This window comes from Lissotriton vulgaris, chromosome 7 (assembly GCF_964263255.1).
Source record: "Lissotriton vulgaris chromosome 7, aLisVul1.2, whole genome shotgun sequence".
Classification (NCBI taxonomy): Eukaryota; Metazoa; Chordata; class Amphibia; order Caudata; family Salamandridae; genus Lissotriton; species Lissotriton vulgaris.
This window is the reverse complement of record NC_141695.1, coordinates 1,245,668,514-1,245,691,535: the sequence shown is the minus strand read 5'-3', so window position 1 is coordinate 1,245,691,535 and position 23,022 is coordinate 1,245,668,514. Positions and strand designations below refer to the sequence as shown.

Here is a 23,022-nt window from a genome sequence, read left to right as displayed (position 1 = left end):
CGATTTGGATAATATGTATCCAACATGTTGGTCTTCAAAATGTCGGTACTGTTTGGCTCCTTTTCCGCCAAATACTCAATTTCCCGCACAGGTTTCAGAACTCGATTACGCGTTGCAGCAAGACCAAGACTCGCCCAAACGATACTCCTGGATTTAGAATAAAGACTTGCTGAAGACAACCGGTCAGAACATTCGTAAGCTCCAATTTCTCGATGTGACAACATCTTCAGACTGAAACTGTACAACTTCTTACTGAGGCTCTTTTCATGGGAAATGTCCTCCCACATATCCTTCAATTCTGTCTTTTCTTTTTGGTGATGTAAGATGTCACATACCGAGCCACAGCCATACAGTTGTCAGCCACAAACTGTATATCCATGTTAGCATTCCACATGGACAAAATCACTGGGTTGTAGTCGTTGATGTACTTGGACTCTTCGTTCCTTTTCAAATTGTATGTATTTTTGGGTGATTTCCTCGTCACATTATGTCGCAGAGAAGACATCAAACTGTTCACTTTTCCTTTAGAAATCACCGGTCGTGGAAAGTTGAAACGACATTTGGTGTAGAACTTGTCCTTGTTTCTGAATTTACGACGACAGTACTTTCCACAACGATGGCTTTGGAAACGTAGAACTTGTTCTCTTAGGCTTTTCTTCTCCGTTGCGTTTGGAACAGCACACGTAGAATACTGTTCTATGAAATTCATCACTAAGTCATCCGGATCTGTTCCAAATTTAGGTGCATCCTTGATCCACAGCAGCATATGTATAAGAGGAGCACCTCTTGCTTGGTACTCCTTCCTCCAGAAGAAATCCAACACCTCTCCAAGAGGTGGATTCTTCTTATTCGTGATGAAAGACATCATAGCTTCAAATCTATGATTGAAGTACCTGCATACATTCACTGGATCCAAAGAACACAGTTCTCCGGGTGTCTTGAATTCAATGTTTTCAATGTTTCCATTTGCCTCTCGTAGAAATTCAAGTAAGTCTTCCCAGCCATACTCGGCACAGCTCAGAGTGAGGAACCATGTCGGAGTTCCTAAGTTCCTCAGCATACATTTTAAATCACCATGACGACGGTACCAGTATTCATTATTACCACGCTGACACGCCATGAGATTAATTAGGTGAGAATCCAAAATACTGTCTTGGACATTGACTTTATGCATAAAGTCACTTGCCGAGATGTTTCGCATCTGTATACCACTTTTCAAGATGTGGTTCACTGCATATGACAGTCCAGACAGATCGCTTTCAAACAGGAGATGAAACAAATAGGGAATGCATTGACGAAACCTAGGATCTTCTGCATACAATCGTAAAGTCCGGTATTCAGAAGCAGGAATTTGATGAGGTCGGTCATCATATCTTCCTCCTTGACCTGTTGGAAATAGCTGTGGGAAACACCGAGCTTCCAAACTTTCCTCCCAAACACTAATGGCTTGTTTCATTTGAAACAACTCAATAGCATTCCCCATGACTTCCTTGGAATGCAAAGGATGAACACTATAATGTTCATATATTTCTTCACTTTTAGAGGCCTCTACTTTCTCAATTTGGCCAGCACACAAATCGCTATCCTCTTCATCACTTACTTCCTCTTCTGCAACATATACATTCTTATAGTACTTATTATTTTTCTTCAAATACAATGTTGCCTTTTTGACTTTCCTTACATCCACTAAATCTTGCCATATTTTCTTATTCTTTGTCGGAACCCCATTAACTAAGATAACCAGAGGTTCCTCTTCCACTTTTTCTACTCCAATTGTGTTAATGTTTTTGTTCAAATCTAGAGGCAAATAAACAACTCTTCCCTTTAATCCTCTCTGTAAATCTGATGGAGGCAACTTCCCTGTCTTTGGCTCCATTCTTACAATAGCCTGAAAAGGATGGATACTTTGAATCAAAATAGATTCATAAGTATTTAAATCCTTCAATTCAGAAGGAATCTCAACCAATTCCAGATTATTATGAACCGCCCTAGCAGGCATCTGGTTTTGGTTTAATTTGTTACAACAATAAGTACACAGACGTTGATCCGATCCCAAATCAAAACAATTTTCTACCATCAAGTATGTGGCAAAATCCTTCCATTCACTATTATTTTCCCTTTCACTTTTTGCATATAAATCCACTAACTTAGTCTGATTCTTATAATAAGTGCGTCGACAACACACACAAGTGAAATTAGGCCTCTCACTTGATTTCATCTGAAACGTGGCAATTTCCTTCTGAAAATTATCTGTACTGGAAACCGGTACATTATCCTCAATATTACCCTCTACTGCTGGGTCAATTTGAACATTCTCATCTTTACTTCCAAAGTAACAAAACTCAATTTCTTCACAAATATTCTTGACATCTATTTCAGAACCATGCAAAAGAGCAGCACATAATTGTTTAAGCATAATTGCTGGACTCTTAGCATAATACAACATTCTGACTAATTTCCTCACTTTATTATGATGCACTGCTAGCATCCTGAAATGATGAAAAACACTCTGGCATACTCTCCTGGAAAGACAAGCCAGTGAATGACCACGCAAACCTGTCACTTGTCTCACTCTGCAAGGATCTAATTCTTGCAACAACTTCATTTTCTGCTTCAAACTTTTCTTATTAAATGTCCGTACAAAATCACAAAGCAAATTGATGGATTCCTGTCGCACACTGCAAATAGAACTACACTTCCAAATGTACACAGGACCTTTAGGACGTCTTTCTAAAACCTCATTACCTAACACCTCTTCTATCTCTGTTGTCACAAGTTTTTCTTTTTCAACTGGACAACCATCCTTCACTTCATAAGCTCGACCACTGGTGTCAACTGCAAACACCAAATCATTATCCTGAAAATAACTCTCCTCATTAAAAAATGCCTCACAACTTGAACTATGCATCCATTCTCCGGAAAAAACTTCACAAAAGTTACTACGATTAACTACTCTCTTCCATCTACTATTTGATTTGAAATCAGAAATTACCTTGTTTAGTGTCCTAATTCTATTGATTACCAAAATAAATAACTTTCGCATAATTTCGAAAGCATGATCAATAATTTTCTCTACATTTTTCTTTTTCTTATAAAATGCCACTTTCTGTTGGCCTTTCTTAATATTTTTTAATAAATTAACTATTATCCTGTTGCGGAACATTCGTTTTCGAATGTCCCTAAACTGTTGTTTCCTTCTACTATCATGCACAGAGTTATCTCTTGCTCTAGCAGTAACATTTTTGATTGGTCTTTCCTTTCCGTTTAAATTGCTTCTCTTTTTCTGGACTGAAACATTTTCTGTAGAAATACTTTTTTTACTACAAATATTTCTTATGAATGATTTCGTGGTCTTACCCGGAGCTTTCTTGGTGATTTGACAAATTTTTTTGGGAGAGGACTGCTTCAGTAATAGATGAACCTGCTGTCTTTGACGTTTTCTAGCCTTTCTAATTCTATTCTTAGTTGGCATTTTCAAATTTTGAAATGATCTGCAGTTGAATCTGTGGAAAAATATAATAAAAAAATGTTATTAACCACTATTACCAAACAGTAAATGAATAACAGTCATCAAAAACTTAACACCCTACTTATTATTTAACATAGCAAATGTTTTGCACCACCACTGCGTCACAAAAGTGACGCACAGTGGTACAAAACAGGCATACACCTATCATAAATCTCTCCGTAACATTTTAAATGATTGATTCAGGATGACGATAAGGTGTGGCCTATCCAGAGGTTTGTTTAAGGTGAGGCCTACTCACGGTTGCAGATTAGTTTTTCGCTTGTTGAAGAATACAAAGGAGATAATACATGTGAAGGCCTACCAATGAAGTAAGTCATGTCCACTTCACTCTTGAACAAAGGGCAGACCTCTTTTGAATCTGTGGTCAGACCTAAACTTCATCTGCACAATGTCATTCATAAACTTAGGAAACACTACTAATGTAATTGAAAAATGTGGAGTTTTTTTCCTTTTTTCAGAATTACATCACCTGTGTTTCCTCATTCACTTAAAATGTCCTTAAGACACATGAAAGCGTTTTTTGATTGCCCTTGCACCATTTTTGGGTCATTTTTAAAATGGCTATGTAACTCCCATAATCAAAATCTAAATTTGCCAAGCACAGGTGGGAGCGTATTTACAAGAAAGTTGCCCCATGGAGAAAGCTCTTCAATTAAAATGGGAAAAATAACATCATAGACACTCAAATGCCTTATAAATATGCTCCAAACAACCTATGAAGCTCTAGCAGTACATATCCAGAAATGTAATTGATTTCAAAAAACGTTTTTAAACACAACATATAAATCAATTGTATACCTACATTCAAGAGGAAATGACTGAAAATGTCCTTAAGACACATAAAAGCATTTTTTTGATTGCCCTTGCACCATTTTTGGGTCATTTTTAACATGGCTATGTAACTCCCATAATCAAAAACTAAATTTGCCAAGCACAGGTGGGAGCGTATTTACAAGAAACTTGCCCCATGGAGAAAGCTCTTCAATTAAAATGGGAAAAATAACATCATACACACTCAAATGCCTTATAAATATGCTCCAAACAACCTATGAAGCTCTAGCAGTACATATCCAGAAATGTAATTGATTTCAAAAAACGTTTTTGAACACAACATATAAATCAATTGTATACCTACATTCAAGAGGAAATGACTGAAAATGTCATTTAGACACATGAAAGCGTTTTTTTTGATTGCCCTTGCACCATTTTGGGGTCATATGGCTGAGATACCCGCCACCCCCTCTCAACACAATCCCCAAAGGAAGGGAAACCGGAAACTGTTCTTAAAGTTTTTTGGATGTGGGATGGAGTGACCATCCCGGCCGTATTTATTAAAACAAAAAATTAAAACATTAAACGTTTTCATGTTATGTACAATTTCATTATCACATTACGATGTTGGGCTAACCTTAACATAATCTCTAATACAGAGGTTCTCCTAGCCGAACTAGCATCCTACAAAACATTCTCTAAGAACACTGAAATTGTACATCCTAACGTTTAAGGGCCAACGGCAAGGTCATAACCGGTGTCAAGATCCCTAACCAGACTTACCCCTCCCACTTAGGAGGGGCGATGGCACAGGGGCTTACCACAAGTGCAACTACTAACAATTTCCCTTGACTTGACGGGGGCACTTAAGACTCGACGCCATTTAAAGGTCGTTCGAACACTTGTGTGTGGTATCTAGAAGGTATCGTTGACCTCTCCCCACCCCACACAACTTACCGCATCTGCCGTCGCAGATGACACTGGCCCGGGAAATTCCCCAGGAGGGGGCTGTAACCCCTCCTACAAAGGAAGGGGCCTTGACCGCCTTTCCTTTACTTCCGGCGACCCGCCCTTAGACGGGACCGCCTCCCCACTGAGGGGCCAATGGCCACCTCTCCCGAGCGCTCCCATCCGTGTTGGGTGACGCCCACTCATAGGGATCTACCAATTAGTGCTCACCGATCATGACCTTACCGCCTACCAAAATTAAATACGACAATTCTTCAACATATGAAAACATTGGTCGCTACGACCGAAAGAACATGCTAAAAATGCAACACCACATCAAATCATTTTAATCGTCACAACCTAAACGATATTCACCATCCTTTATTATGATTAACCACAAACTGATACTGTTATAGCCTGTAAACGAAACGGAAAAACAAACTTATCAATTCACTTTATTGCACAACAACTTTGCTGTCCTCAGGGGCTGGTGGGTGGGTCAAAATTGGCTCTTCGTTCCGTCCCGAGCTCACGTGTAGCGAGGAGGTGCAGCTTCGGAGCACAAGAACAAGAGGACGTCTTCTGGTCTTGCGCCTTCTTTTATCCGTCTTCAGGGCGGGCGAAAACCCGCCCCCGCCCGCCCCGAGGGCGTGGCTGGCTGCGTCGGTGTCTAGGCCAGCCCACTCTAGGGCGGGAAAAGGCGCGCCCCGGCTACGCCGCTTCGGGCATACCAGCCGAGACGCGCCTCCCGCCCAAAAATGGCTTCCCGGGGGGATCGAGGCACTCATCCATACGTTCGGGGGGACCGAGTGGTCGCCCCTTTCCATATGGCTGAGATACCCGCCACCCCCTCTCAACACAATCCCCAAAGGAAGGGAAACCGGAAACTGTTCTTAAAGTTTTTTGGATGTGGGATGGAGTGACCATCCCGGCCGTATTTATTAAAACAAAAAATTAAAACATTAAACGTTTTCATGTTATGTACAATTTCATTATCACATTACGATGTTGGGCTAACCTTAACATAATCTCTAATACAGAGGTTCTCCTAGCCGAACTAGCATCCTACAAAACATTCTCTAAGAACACTGAAATTGTACATCCTAACGTTTAAGGGCCAACGGCAAGGTCATAACCGGTGTCAAGATCCCTAACCAGACTTACCCCTCCCACTTAGGAGGGGCGATGGCACAGGGGCTTACCACAAGTGCAACTACTAACAATTTCCCTTGACTTGACGGGGGCACTTAAGACTCGACGCCATTTAAAGGTCGTTCGAACACTTGTGTGTGGTATCTAGAAGGTATCGTTGACCTCTCCCCACCCCACACAACTTACCGCATCTGCCGTCGCAGATGACACTGGCCCGGGAAATTCCCCAGGAGGGGGCTGTAACCCCTCCTACAAAGGAAGGGGCCTTGACCGCCTTTCCTTTACTTCCGGCGACCCGCCCTTAGACGGGACCGCCTCCCCACTGAGGGGCCAATGGCCACCTCTCCCGAGCGCTCCCATCCGTGTTGGGTGACGCCCACTCATAGGGATCTACCAATTAGTGCTCACCGATCATGACCTTACCGCCACAGGTCCGGATAGTTGACCGGCTATCCGGACCCCCCACAAAACTCCTACCTAAAGGTCATGTTTTAAAGATTTTAACCAGGCTAGGAAGTCTCCTATGAGTAACTCATTCCCCGCCCTCGACAAATGCACACCATCCCCCAGATACATACTGTCATCATTAATACAATTATGCGAGATCGAATGCAATGTCTTGGAACGGAACAACCTACTCACTTTGTTATTCAATTTTTTAACAGAATGATTCAAAGCAGGGATCGAGATAGCCCCCCGCCACACTTTTCGTGGGATCATATGAGACCACGCAATTAGGCACCCCGGAACTCTCCTTGCTAACCAACTTACCGTGGAAAGCATAGCCTCCAGGAGAAGTCGTCTACCGGTGGTGACCAAATCATTGCCCCCCAAATGTACTATGACTATGGAAGGCGGTGACCTCATCCGCTCTAACAAGCCCTCAAAAAATCCCTGAAACTGGTCAATACAGAGACCGCCCCTTCCGTAGAAGGACACTCTGTACCCGTATTCCCCAGGTACGTGAACCATGTCACCTGCTTTGAATACGTCTGCAGCCCGTCTCACGTATGAGTGGCCCACGACCCACACCTCCTTCCTCACAGCCGGTGACGTGCGACCGCTGACCTGGTGTTGGGTCGACTGCTCAGTCTGCCCTGCCGCGTAGGCTTGCTCAACTGAAAACAAACAAAAGACAAGAGGCGTGAGTACATGATTACAGCTTCACAACATGTGCAATCGCACGTACCTCTTATAACAATTGGAGGACCAGCGCCCCACACGTTTCACTTGTTCTACATTAAGACCCCTGGCTGTAGCTTCAGTGGCAGCCCCTATACGAAAGGAGTGGGTCCCAAATTCGCCCGGGTCCAAGCCCGCTGCGGCAATGGCCATTGCAAGCACCCGTTGAAACTGAAACCTCGTCAGCGGGGTGGCGTCTGCATGCCTCAACAATGTCCCCCCCCATGATGCCGCCCTTCGTGCTAGGTAATCTTCTAAGCACTGTACCGGACACATGGATGACTCGGGGTTCCTGCGAATGATCGTGCAGTCCCCTCTCCCATCTTGGTCAGTCTTGGACCTGAGAAAGGAGACAATCATCGCATCACCCCTGATCTGGACATGCTCCCTGCACAAGCCCCCCGTCACATCCTGTTTGTTCCTTGCAACTAGCTCACTAACTCTCATAGCCCCGTGAAATGCCAGCGTAAATGCAGTCCGGAACAAACAGGTCTCGAACGGGGACGAGCATGTGTTCGGGAGTGTGACCAGTAACTGGGACAACCTGTCTAGCCCTATCGGTCGTCGTACGTCTACTCTGCGACCCTCTAGACGTTGCCACCCACGTAGCGCTTTCTGTACCGTGAAAGACGCTGTTGGGTCCAGGATGCCATGGGCCCTGGCAACAAAGGAAATGGCGGCACGATGCCTTTGGGCCGTAGCCACCGATTTCCCAGCCCTACGTAAGGACATCAGAAAAAGTACTACCAACTCTTCCTGACCCCAAAGACCCCCTCTCTCTGCCCCCAAAAAGGCTAAATAGGCCTGGAACGCCCCTTCATATGCCTTCCTTGTCCTGGGTGCTAGACTCTCTCCCACGAGGTGACGAAGTTCGGGGCACCGAGAGACCAGAGAGCTTCGGGGAAGGGTGCCGGCTCCGGGTCCGCTGAAGGAAGGAAACCCGAGAAAGCCTGCATGTGAAAACGAGACAGTGCGTCAGCGGCCTGATTCATCACTCCTGGGACATGTTTTGCTCTGAAAACCACGTTCAGTTGCATACATAGTAGGACAATTTCTTTGAGCAGCCTCAAAATCATTTTACAATGGGCTGACTGACTGTTGATGCATTCTACCACGGTCATATTGTCGGACCAAAAAATGACAGAATGATCTCTGAAACCTTCTGGCCAGGTTCTCAAGGCCACGAGAATGGGAAATAATTCGAGGAAAGCGATATTACTCGTTAGCCCCTTCTCGTGCCACCATAGGGGCCATCTTTGAGCAGACCAGTTCGTGCCGAAGATGGCGCCAAAACCTATGCTTCCTGCTGAATCCGTCCATAGCCCAAGCTCTTCCGAGGACACGGCTGGCTTGTTCCAGACGACTCGGCCATTGAAGTCCGCCAAGAATGCCAACCATATCCGCATGTCCTGGCGGACCTCAGCCGATAACCTCGTGCGATGATGACCCTCCTTTAGGCCAATCATCGCTTGGGCAATGGAGCGGGAAAAGGGGCGAGCCATTGGGATTACTCTCAAGGCAAAATTCAGCTTCCCCACTAATTGTTGCAACTGATGCAGTGTAACCTTGGGTGTATTTAAACATACTCGGAGGGAAGACCTGAATTTCAACACTTTGCTAGCTGGTAAACGGAAACACCCCTCCCTTGAGTCCAACTCGATCCCCAAAAACTCGAGGCAAGTCGTGGGACCCATAGTTTTACCCGGTGCCAACGGCACGCCAAAATGACCCATCAACACACAGAATTCATCTAAGGCCTGGGCACATTCGGGATTTCCGGCGGGGCCAAGGAACAAAAAGTCGTCAAGGTAGTGCATTACATTTCGAAAACCCGTTTTCTTAGTGAACGCCCATTGCAGGAAAGTACTGAATTGCTCAAAATAAGCACATGATATAGAGCATCCCATTGGCATACACCTATCCATGTAAAATGACCCCTGGAACCCGAATCCCAAAAGACGCTGATCGTCTGGGTGTACCGGGAGCAACCGGAACGCTGACTCGATATCTGATTTCGCCATCAACGTCCCGGGCCCCAGGCGATTCAAAATGGCTACTGCCTCATCAAACGATGCGTATCGCACCGAACAAACTCCTGGATCAATTGCGTCGTTCACCGAAAGGCCGTGTGGAGCAGACAGATTATGGATCAGACGAAACTCACCTGGGTCCTTCTTGGGGACCACCCCTAACGGAGAACAAACAAAATCCGGTACCGGGGGTACACTAAACGGGCCGGCGACCCGTCCCCGGCTAACCTCTTTCTGAATTTTGTCCCGCACCACAGATGAATGTTGTAAGACGGAAAGCTGATTCTTGCAAATCCCTACACCCTGAAAGTCCCCCACCGGGATGCGGAAACCATGTGTAAAACCGTTCCGCAGCACCCCGGCAGAAGCACGATCCGGGTAATCACTGAGCCAGGGGATCATTGCCAAGGTATCAATCGGGGTTGGTAAAGGCGCCCCTCGGACTAAATTAGACCTGTTTGGCGCCTCCCTTACCCCCATTCTCACCCGTTCTGGCTCTGCACGATGACTCAGGATGGGATGACCCACACGTACTACATTCGTGTCTAAATTTACAGGACCCCGGGGGCCTGGTACATTTCCCTCTGTTGAAGTTATAACAGAAACCCTTTCTCCCGTTATTACCTGCGGGCCTCGACTGGTCGTCGGTGCTCGTACTTGGTCGAAAGGGCGACCCCACATTTTGGCGGGAGTAGTCAATAACATTGCTCCCGACCAATGGCATTCTTAACATTCCCGATTCTTTCATTTTATCCCACGTTAAAGAATCGTAACAATCCCAGGTCAAACTCTTGTTATGTTCCTTTTCTTTCCTGAACAGATTATCATAACAAAACCAATGGTTACCTTGATACGCCGTCGAGTAACCCATAATTCGTGATTGGTAAACGGGAAACTCAGGAAGCAACTCGGGCCTACGTTCCCCCAAAATCGATGTAAAAATACCCCAGGCATTGCCCCAGTTGCCAATGTTCTCATTTACCTTAAAGGCGGCCATTTTTGCGCGCCAAACACTCGGATGCATTAAGTCCTTCTGACTTTTAACATGCTCCACATCATAATGATCAACAAGCAAGGAAAAAATATTCACGTATTCCCCTGCCCAGATCTTTTCCTTTATGGCTAAAGGCACATGTTGTCCCAATCTCTCTCTACGAGAGGGTGCTGACTCGTCCCGTGCAATCGGCAATGGCCGCTTACCTGAACCGGACGCAGCTTCTGCCGCTTGCGGCTTGTCTATCCCTGCCAACGGTACGGCCACTCTAGCTGCCTCCTTCTTCTCACGAAGCTTTTTGATCAGCGCCTGTGCCTCGACAGCCGTGGCGCCATCACTGCTATCCCCCAACCATGCTGCTAGCTGTGCTGCCAGCTCGGGGGGCATGTCTTCCTTAGGTGTCGGGGTGACGACAACGGGGATCGGATTCCCCTCGATCGGCACTGGGGTCGGCGCCTCGAGCGGGGCAGAGGGAGCCGGGACATCCGCCCCGGCTGGAACCTTTCTCGGCCTCTTAGGTCTCCCTCCAGCCGGTGGTTGGCCCGATCCCTCCTCCCCGTCTCGCTCCGCCAGCCGCTTCTTAATGTCGGACATATCCTTAAATAGGGCCCGAACCATCTGCTCGGTCGTCATTCTCTTTGGGCCTTTCTTGGGCATCTCTCCGACGAAGTCTCTGGAAGACAAAGAAAAAAGATCAAAACGCTCAAAATTGGCTCTTCGTTCCGTCCCGAGCTCACGTGTAGCGAGGAGGTGCAGCTTCGGAGCACAAGAACAAGAGGACGTCTTCTGGTCTTGCGCCTTCTTTTATCCGTCTTCAGGGCGGGCGAAAACCCGCCCCCGCCCGCCCCGAGGGCGTGGCTGGCTGCGTCGGTGTCTAGGCCAGCCCACTCTAGGGCGGGAAAAGGCGCGCCCCGGCTACGCCGCTTCGGGCATACCAGCCGAGACGCGCCTCCCGCCCAAAAATGGCTTCCCGGGGGGATCGAGGCACTCATCCATACGTTCGGGGGGACCGAGTGGTCGCCCCTTTCCATTTGTAACATGGCTATGTAACTCCCATAATCAAAAACTAAATTTGCCAAGCACATGTGGGAGCATATTTACAAGAAACTTGCCCCATAGAGAAAGCTCTTCAATTAAAATGGGAAAAATAACATCATAGACACTCAAATGCCTTATAAATATGGCCCAAACAACCTATGAAGCTCTACCAGTACATATCCAGAAATGTAATTGTTTTCAAAAAATCGTTTTTAAACACAACATATAAATCAATTGTATACCTACATTCAAGAGGAAATGACTAAAAATGTCCTTAAGACACATGAAAGCGTTTTTTTGATTGCCCTTGCACCATTTTGGGTCATTTTTAACATGGCTATGTAACTCCCATAATCAAAATCTAAATTTGCCAAGCACAGGTGGGAGAGAAAGCTCTTCAATTAAAATGGGAAAAATAACATCCGAGACACTCAAATGCCTTATAAATATGGCCCAAACAACCTATGAAGCTCTAGCAGAACATATCCAGAAATGTAATTGTTTTCAAAAATCGTTTTTAAACACAACATATCTGTTTCAGCTTACATGAGAGACCATGGAATGGGCTCCATGTACAACAATAACTTGCGTTACTGCATGCAAGATTTCTACACAGAATATGCAATTACAATTTCTCAAAGAAACAAAATCTATTTGTATATCACTTGAGACAAAGCAACATTTTAAAAACACAGCTTTCTTCATCATTTTCTCCTTAAATCATACTATTCTCTATGTAAATTAAATAAAACTTTTCTCACCTTAGCAAATACTTTTTGAGTTTCAAAACAGTCTCAGAAATACTCCAAATTGTCTTCAGCAGAACAAAGAGGATGCACTCCAGAGGCTGCGGCTATAGAAAGCACAGAAATGCTGATATTCATTACACATATCTCTCATATTAGCCAATCAAAACTCTTCCCTCACTTTTTTCAAATCAAAACCCTTCCCCCCTCTGCCCTCTCTGCCTTTTTTGCTTAGCAACCACCTCCTGAAAGACCTCTCATGTTTGCAAGTTCACACAGCAATGTTTCAATTGAACTCTGAACTCTCAGTGCACCTGCGTATCCAGTGCAATCTTTCATTAAATGTTTTTTCCTTGACCATTCAAATTACATCTTTCAAAGAACACATCCATGCACCCTAACTTTCTGTTTTCAGAAATGGAAATGCACCAATCACTGCTAATGAATCATTAGCACTGGAAATCCACAGTTTTTTTTCTTTACAAACTCCTACTGTTTCAACTGCCCTTTCATTACCACACTTCATCTGACTGCAGCACAACCTTCTCTCACCATGTTTTATGTCTGGATTGTTGGACATAGTTACATCTACTGGGCTCAAAGGTATGCTGAAAACAGAAATTTACCTAACCTCAATTTACAAGATGTGGAAATTAAGTGGTTGGGCCAAAGAGGATTAAAATGTCACCAATTGATGCCATTGGTGAAAACCTTTATGCATTTGCCAAAACCTGACCTGTTAATTGTGCACTGTGGAGGTAATGATTTGGGCACTTTGACTGGGATAGGTCTGGAAATGCTTTTAAAGGACACCTTTGAGCAATTAATGGCACTTTTTCCTCAAACTGCCTTGGTATATTCAAATATATGCCAAAGACAGAAATGGAGGTGGTCCAACCAATTTTGTCCACAAATTGAGAAGTCGAGGAAGCATGTAAACAAATCTGTTTCAGCTTACATGAGAGACCATGGAATGGGCTCCATGTACAACAATAATTTGCGTTACTGCATGCAAGATATCTACAGAGGAGATGGAGTTCACTTCTCAGATGAGGGCAACAGAATTTTCATTTTGAATTTAAGACTGTGCATTGGTACCTACTTATAAGTACCTAAATGTACCATAAACCCAAAAGCTCTTCTCAGAGCTACCCTACATCTGATCACTCACAATTATTATTTTACTCTAACTTTTTTCTCTAATTTTCAACAAACTACGCTCCCCGGAGCGCTACCCGGTACGCGAACCGGAAGCTAACCGCGCAAAATTTCTAAAAAAAATGTTTTTTTCCCGCACATATGGGCCTCCTCAGCCACCCTCAGAAAACCTAGGGGGTCAAGATACGTCTACCGTGCCCCCTTCCACCCATTCTGAACATTATTTGCCCTCCATCTTGTATCTTGATTCGACCGAAACACAAAATGGTGGACTCCCGTAACGCTGCTGGTTCGCGAACCGGGACGCTTCCCGGGAAGCGGTCCAATAAAAAAGGTGGGAAAGTAATTCACAGAAAAACGACTGGAGACACTCTCACCAAATATAGATTAGCTCATACTACATAACAATCCCTTTCATTTTCACAAATTTGTTTGAAATTCCATTTAGCCATTAAGCCTGTAGACCTCTCTAAATACCGTGAGGTAAATTACTTCACAAAACACATCTGAAGTGTTGGAATTGACAACCAATGAAAATGTTACTTTCATTTTCTACTTTTATTACCTGACATTTGATTGGTTATATACCTGAATATATATAAAGGAAGAGAAGGAAACACAGCCATTTTGACTGCTACTTCTTGTTGTACATTTCAATTGAATTATCACTAAACACTTCAACTTGTTTGTAAAGGTAAGTTGTTATTTTTAAAACTGAAGTATATTGTGCACTATAAATTAATATGGTAAACTTTTTCTGATAGTTATATACTATCCCTCTGTAGTAGTTATAGAATTAGATAGACTTCTCTGTTATAGTTATGGATGGAGTTAGGCTTCTCTTGTATAATTATGAATTTACTTACGTTAAGTCACATACACTTTTTTATATTCCTACTTCCACTCTGATACTATACACTGCCAAAAGATAAATTCACTGATAAAAACTGCCTATCTAAAATTAATCCCAACAGTGCCCTATCTCTACTAATATATATTTTTTTAATCCAAATTTCAGGCAAAATGGAAGGCGAACAGAAAGTTGAATTTCAAATTGTCCTGCAAGAGAGCAGCCAAGAAATCATTGATCAAAATGATATTGAATTTATGGATGAAACTTGGGACAAAGAACTACTGCAATGTGTGCAAGCAGTAGATGACCTCCTTAAAAATGAGGACATTTTACACCCTCAGAGACTACAAAGTATATTCAATGAAAATTATGAAATTTCTGACAGTGAAATGTTAGAAAGTTTAATAAATTATGAAACACAATCACAATAAAAAAATGCTTAAAAAATAAAGAAATTAAAAAATAATCAACAAAACTAACAATCAATTAACATACAGTATTTGAAAAGTCTATCATTCTTTTTTCCTTATAGTACGCTGCCCAGAACGCTTTCCGGTTCGCGAACCGGGCGCTCCCCACGCAAAAAAAAAAAAAATTTTTTTGCCCTGCTGGGCCCTTTTAAAACCTCCACATAAAACCTAGGGGGTCAACGAGGATCTACTATGCCCCCTTATGGTAATTTCCCCCTTTGTTTTGGCCTCCTCTTGTCTCTCGATCCTACCGAGAGACAAGATGGCGGCCGCTCCGGACTGTTTAGAATGTTGACAGACACCGAAGAGCCAATCAACTTCGCTTCGCAAAGCTCCGTTACGCGAAAAGTACGCGAACCGGAGCGCTGCCCGGAGCGCTGTTACAGATATATATCTTTTTTCGAACGTTAATTTCTCAAAATCCACTGGAGCACATATATTGAGACCTAGCAAAGGCACATCGGGCTAACAGTCCCTACAATTTTGCCAAGTTTCGTGCAAATCCATTCAGCCGTTCGAGCTAAAAGTGAGGCCAACCGCCCTATGGAAATTAACATGGGAAAAACACGTTTTGGGACCCCCCTTTTTTCTCGGCCCCCCCTTGACGAACCCCCCCCCCCAAATTTTCAGGGGCTGCTCAGAAACAAAATGTGCCATTTTCCAGAAAATTTCAGCCAATTCCGTCCACAAACGCCAAAGTTATTAGACATAGAATTTTCAAAAATCCCATAGGGAAAAAATCCTAACTATATATACCTACTGGCGACCGCCAGTAGGTAATATGTATATATATATATATATTCACCAAAAGCTATCAATCGATAGCATAAGTCAGCACTCACCACAGAAATTCTTTCCTCAATTGTCACGGTTTATTTGGAAGCAGCATGCATCACATAGCACCAACGCGTTTCGCAACCCACTGTTGCTTGATCACGGTAAGGATACAATGTTACAGTTCCATTTTGTATGTAGAAAAAAACCGCTACAAACTCAAAACAATGACATCACTTCCTGTCAATTACAGGAAGTGGCTGGGAAATGTAGTTTTTATCATAGGAACGAGTGTATCTTTAGGGAAACAGCGAATTCATTTATAAACAAAAATGTGTTATATTCTGTAAATCATACAATTCTCAGGTAATCTCAAACTCTTTGTGCACAATAGGATCATTGTTACTCATTGGTGATTTTGGTAACGGCACACGGAGACCTTTAAATGCAGGCAATTCGAAGTGCCATCTGGTGGACAAATTAATTATGACCACACAACTGAAATTAAGCTCTCTGGTGAGCATGTTACAATAATTTCAACTCAAATAAAGCCCTCTGGTGGGCTAAACGTCATATCTTAATTATATAGAAACCATTTTGTCTATTTTGGTCCCCGCACTCAGTTTCTCGATCCCGTGGTCGACCCTAATATTGCTTCATATGGATCTCTTATTCAGTTATTACCTGATGTGGTATTCCTACTGTCAACTGTACACATACGCTGTTATGCATTGTCCCAACCACATTATCCACTCATATCTGTAAATTTCTTAAAATTCTATTAGACTCTGTATCTTGTTACCAAAGAAAATTAATTCAGTACACAAACAGATCTCATATTGATTACATCATCATAAATGTACATAGAGCTCCTCGCTCTGATTAAGACCCCAGGGGCTCATTGTTCGGAAATTGAGAATTTGTCTAGATTCTCTGCATCTAAGTTGTTTTTCTTGGTCCCCGCCCCTTTCATGTGGTAAGACACATTCCAATGCATATGTCTTCAAGAGTTTCCAGTCACTGTTGTGCATTAGTTCCATGTGTTTGGCGACCGCGTTGTTCTTATCTTTATTCACTGTCGCTCTGATGTGCTCAAGGATACGTAGTTTAAATTGTTTCTTCGTACTCCCGATATATTTTAGAGCACATGGGCACTCAATCACATATACTACGTGAGTGCTCGTACAGTCTATCAACTGGTTGATCTTCCACAATTTGTTGTTGGGTAAGTTCACTTCTTTCTTATTTATTGCAATTTGACAGACCTTACACCGTTGGCATTTGATAAAGCCTTTCGTGTTCATCCATTGAATGCCCTTTTTCTTTTTTGATTTGTCCTGGAAATGGCTCTGTATCAACCTATCTTTAAGGTTCTTAGCTCGACGATATGTGACTACTGGATGATTACCCATTACTTTGCCCACAGTTTGATCTAATTGCAGTAATTTCCAGTTCTTTCTGAGAGTATTGACAATTTGTTTTGATTCTCTCGTATAGTCTAGAATTAATCTCACTTTTCTTTCATTAGGTATTTTGTTCTGAGTGGTGTTTGTTGCAGATTTTTTAGTAGTCAAGGCATCTTCTCTTTTTTTCTGGTTTGCTCTTAGCCACCCTTTTTCAATGATAGCTTTGTGGTATCCTCTGGTTTTAAATCTCTGCGCCATGCTCTCACTTTTTGCTCTCCATTCTTTCTCTTCTGAGCAAATTCTTCGTGCTCTTAAAAACTCTCCATACGGTATGTTCTCCTTGACAGAAGGTTTGTGAAAGCTGTCAAAGTGTAAGATTGAGTTAGTTGCCGTATCTTTTCTATGGAGTGTTGTCTCCACTTTGTTGTCTTGAATGTAGATCTCCGTATCCAGAAAAATTGCTCTGTCTTTGCTGATGTGAAACGTGAAGCGAATATTTGAGGTTGAGGAATTCAAAATTTGGAAATAATTCTCAAATTCACAAGCCGTTCCTTCCCAAATTATAAAAAGATCGTCTATGTATCTTATCCATTTCGCTATCTTTTCAACATAGAAATCATTATCAGACTGCCAGGCAATTTGTTGCTCCCACCACCCCATTGTGAGACATGCATATGCTGGGCTGAATGAGAAACCCATGGCACAGCCATGGATTTGCTGGTAAATTTCATCCCCGAATAAGAACACATTTTGAGTAAGGCACATCTCCACCATGTCAATCAACATCTGATTGTGTTGGTTCAAATGGATATCTCGTTCTTTTAAGAAAAAAGCACAAGCATTCAATCCGATGTCATTATCAATATTTGTGTACAACGACACAACGTCCATTGTTATAAGTAGGTAGTTCGCTTGCCATGGGAGGTCCTCTAGATGTTTCAATAGGTCTGTTGTGTCACGTAAGTAAGAGCTTAGGCTGGTAACAAACGGCAAGAGAAAGAAATCAATGTAATTTGCAATTGGTTCCATGAGGGACCCCTTCGATGACACAATGGGTCTCCCTGGTGGTTTTAGTGGGTTCTTGTGCACTTTCGGAAGAAAGTAGATAGTGGCCATTTTTGGATGGTCTGTGCACAAAAATTTCCTTTCATCTGTGTCGATTAGATTTTGGTTGTTCCATAATTGAAGTTTTTGATCCAATTTTTCTTTGAATATCTTCGTTGGGTTAGATTCTAGTTTTCTGTAATATTTTTTGTTGTCCAACTGTAGATGTGCCTCAGCCATGTAGTCGATTGTGTTTAGAATGACAATATTCCCGCCTTTATCGGCTGATTTTATAGTTATTGTTTTGTCATCTTTTAAGTTGTTCAACGCAATTCTTTCGTCTTTTGTTAGGTTGTCTTTATACTTGAAACCCTTGATTTTGTAGATATCTTTGACAATGGCCTCTTGAAATAGGTCAATCTTATTCCCCTGAGGCAATTGGGGATAGAATTTGGAGGGAGCTTTCATCCCACTCAATCCTGCGCCCTTTTGGTGTACTGTTTGCGATTCTGAGATGATATCACCCTCATTGTCTGTGTCCAAGTTGGTAAGTACTGTTAAAGCCGGTAAATCCGCCGCGATTAGACTTTGTTCTATGTTGGTTTCATTGGTTCGTTTTTGGTTTTTATTCTTTACATATGTTGCCATTTTTTCATTTTCCTCAAAGATTTTCATGAGTTTTATTTTTCTGATATATTTATATATATCTATTCTTGTCTGTGCCATATCCATTGATTCTGATGGACAAAACGTTATCCCTTTTTTTAGTAAAGATGTTTCATGTTCATTGATGTTTTTATGAGACAAGTTCAAAACCACTAGCTCATCTTGTATTATGTTGTTTATTTGCCCTTCTTCTGGCGCATTGATCTCGTTTCTGTACCTATCGTTTCTGATCCATCTTTTTCTCCTTTGTCCCCTTCTGGTTGTCTTTTTTGTGATGTTCCTGATCTGGGTACCCATCTGCGCCCTTGACCTCTTCCTCTGATACTTTGGTTTTGATTGAACTCCCATGTCCTTTGTTCTAATACCAGTCTCATATCTCCTAAAAAATCCTTGTTAGTTGAATCCGGGTTCTGCACTCCATCTTCACTTGTTCCCGTGGAGGTCAATGATGTCGCACTTGATGAACTTTGTTTATTCAGACCTTTACGTTGTTTTTTGAAAATATCAAATTTTCTGGCATATGTAAAGATGCATCCATTGGTGTAATCCTCTTCATCTCTTTGAAATTTAGATTGCTTGCGGTTTCTTACTACTTCTTCATGTTTGTTTACATACTTTTCCAACTCTTCCTTGAACTTTGTTTGTTCTGGGGTGAGTTCTAAAAGCGCTAGTTCTTTCTCCAATTCTGCCAATTCCTCCTTTATTTTGGTTAGTGAGACTTCTAGATGTTTTATCAGAATTTTGATTAGTCCCAAGGATGATTCTAGTATATATTCACCCCATTCATTCAGTAATTCATCCGACACATCTTGTTGGCTGGGCATCAGTGAAATCCGCAGTCCTCTTGGGACCCTTTTTACTTCAATATATTTTTTCAATGTGATTAGTTCCCACCACTTATTGATTTCTTTCTTGCTTAGTCTCTCCCACATCTTAAGCTTGCTTTTAGTATCCGATTTCTCATCTTTATTTTTATTTTTATTTTTTTCTTTATCAGTTTCTGTTTTTCTTTGTTCAAAGAAACGTGAGTCTAGTAGTTCAGTTCTCTCAGCGTCTCGTTTATCCATTATGTATCACACAAACAGATGTGCTGGTGCTGCTTCGGAGAAAACTACCGACGTACTTGTTCTCCTTTGTTTTCTCTTCTAATACCGTTTATTTGCCCTCCTGTTTCTTTTATGTATACAGGAGCAAAAAATGGGAAATTCTGTGTGTGAGAAAAGACGTACTGAGTAATTACTGTGTCCAAATTATTTCTCCGCTTCTGTGTATTGTACACATTCCATTGCGGTATAATATTTATCCAGTATTTCCGACGACTCCAATTCACAATGAAACCAAACCCATTACTTTTTGCAACCAGCTTTGTGACCCAGAAACGTATGTCGGAAGTACCGCGTCACAGTTTCCCGTGCTTACCTCCACCTTCCGATGTCGGTCCGCCAGGTCCTGTGCGTTTCCCTCGTCCCAAACGCTCCGTGTCTCTGCTGATGAATTTCACTGGGTTGGCGTTCACCAGGATCACTCCGTAAAATCCACAAATATGGCTCAATACTGTAATCCAACGGCGCTCATCCACCGGTGCTGACTTCAAAGCAGAGCCCCGCTTTCTTAAATTCACCAAAAGCTATCAATCGATAGCATAAGTCAGCACTCACCACAGAAATTCTTTCCTCAATTGTCACGGTTTATTTGGAAGCAGCATGCATCACATAGCACCAACGCGTTTCGCAACCCACTGTTGCTTGATCACGGTAAGGATACAATGTTACAGTTCCATTTTGTATTTAGAAAAAAACCGCTACAAACTCAAAACAATGACATCACTTCCTGTCAATTACAGGAAGTGGCTGGGAAATGTAGTTTTTATCATAGGAACGAGTGTATCTTTAGGGAAACAGCGAATTCATTTATAAACAAAAATGTGTTATATTCTGTAAATCATACAATTCTCAGGTAATCTCAAACTCTTTGTGCACAATAGGATCATTGTTACTCATTGGTGATTTTGGTAACGGCACACGGAGACCTTTAAATGCAGGCAATTCGAAGTGCCATCTGGTGGACAAATTAATTATGACCACACAACTGAAATTAAGCTCTCTGGTGAGCATGTTACAATAATTTCAACTCAAATAAAGCCCTCTGGTGGGCTAAACGTCATATCTTAATTATATAGAAACCATTTTGTCTATTTTGGTCCCCGCACTCAGTTTCTCGATCCCGTGGTCGACCCTAATATTGCTTCATATGGATCTCTTATTCAGTTATTACCTGATGTGGTATTCCTACTGTCAACTGTACACATACGCTGTTATGCATTGTCCCAACCACATTATCCACTCATATCTGTAAATTTCTTAAAATTCTATTAGACTCTGTATCTTGTTACCAAAGAAAATTAATTCAGTACACAAACAGATCTCATATTGATTACATCATCATAAATGTACATAGAGCTCCTCGCTCTGATTAAGACCCCAGGGGCTCATTGTTCGGAAATTGAGAATTTGTCTAGATTCTCTGCATCTAAGTTGTTTTTCTTGGTCCCCGCCCCTTTCATGTGGTAAGACACATTCCAATGCATATGTCTTCAAGAGTTTCCAGTCACTGTTGTGCATTAGTTCCATGTGTTTGGCGACCGCGTTGTTCTTATCTTTATTCACTGTCGCTCTGATGTGCTCAAGGATACGTAGTTTAAATTGTTTCTTCGTACTCCCGATATATTTTAGAGCACATGGGCACTCAATCACATATACTACGTGAGTGCTCGTACAGTCTATCAACTGGTTGATCTTCCACAATTTGTTGTTGGGTAAGTTCACTTCTTTCTTATTTATTGCAATTTGACAGACCTTACACCGTTGGCATTTGATAAAGCCTTTCGTGTTCATCCATTGAATGCCCTTTTTCTTTTTTGATTTGTCCTGGAAATGGCTCTGTATCAACCTATCTTTTTGCCCTGCTGGGCCCTTTTAAAACCTCCACATAAAACCTAGGGGGTCAACGAGGATCTACTATGCCCCCTTATGGTAATTTCCCCCTTTGTTTTGGCCTCCTCTTGTCTCTCGATCCTACCGAGAGACAAGATGGCGGCCGCTCCGGACTGTTTAGAATGTTGACAGACACCGAAGAGCCAATCAACTTCGCTTCGCAAAGCTCCGTTACGCGAAAAGTACGCGAACCGGAGCGCTGCCCGGAGCGCTGTTACAGATATATATCTTTTTTCGAACGTTAATTTCTCAAAATCCACTGGAGCACATATATTGAGACCTAGCAAAGGCACATCGGGCTAACAGTCCCTACAATTTTGCCAAGTTTCGTGCAAATCCATTCAGCCGTTCGAGCTAAAAGTGAGGCCAACCGCCCTATGGAAATTAACATGGGAAAAACACGTTTTGGGACCCCCCTTTTTTCTCGGCCCCCCCTTGACGAACCCCCCCCCCCCCCAAATTTTCAGGGGCTGCTCAGAAACAAAATGTGCCATTTTCCAGAAAATTTCAGCCAATTCCGTCCACAAACGCCAAAGTTATTAGACATAGAATTTTCAAAAATCCCATAGGGAAAAAATCCTAACTATATATACCTACTGGCGACCGCCAGTAGGTAATATGTATATATATATATATATATATATATATATATATATATATATATATATATATATATATATATATATATATATATATATATATATATATATACATATACATATATATATATATATATATATATATATATATATATATATATATTACCTACTGGCGGTCGCCAGTAGGTAGTTATAGTTAGGACCTAGTTTCCATAGGAAATCCTCAACATTCTATTTGGAATAGCTATGGCCCTGGTTGAAGAATCTTAGCGAATTTCTCAAAGAAGATGGCTCGGTCCGCTGCGCTCCTTCCCTGAAAGTTTGGGGGGATTGGTCAAGTGGGTGCTAAGATATAAGGGGGGTCCCAAAACGTGTTTTCTCCATGTTATTTTCCATAGGACCTTTAGACTTGGCTACAGGTCGAACGGCTGAATGGATTTATAAGAAATTTGCCAAAACTGTAGAGTCTTGTTCGCAGATTACGCTTTTTTTGGAATGGTGTAAATCCGTTCAGTAGTTGTTGAGAAAATTAAAGTTAAATTCAATTATATATCTATAGGCGCGCACGCGTGCGCGCACCCTAGCGGCTGCGCGTGAGCGGATTTTTCTTTGGCTGCGTGACGTCTGTTAACGTTCGATTCGAAGGAAATCAGGAAGTTTTGTCCGTCT

The 23,022-nt window shown here is 42.4% G+C and overlaps 1 protein-coding gene across 2 annotated transcripts in view; it reads right to left on the bottom strand.

Annotated features, from left to right (window-relative positions):
* The window catches only part of CDHR2 (cadherin related family member 2), a 464,115-nt gene that overhangs the window by 254,647 nt on the left and 186,446 nt on the right, over positions 1–23,022 (bottom strand). The gene's annotated exons all lie outside the window — the stretch shown is intronic.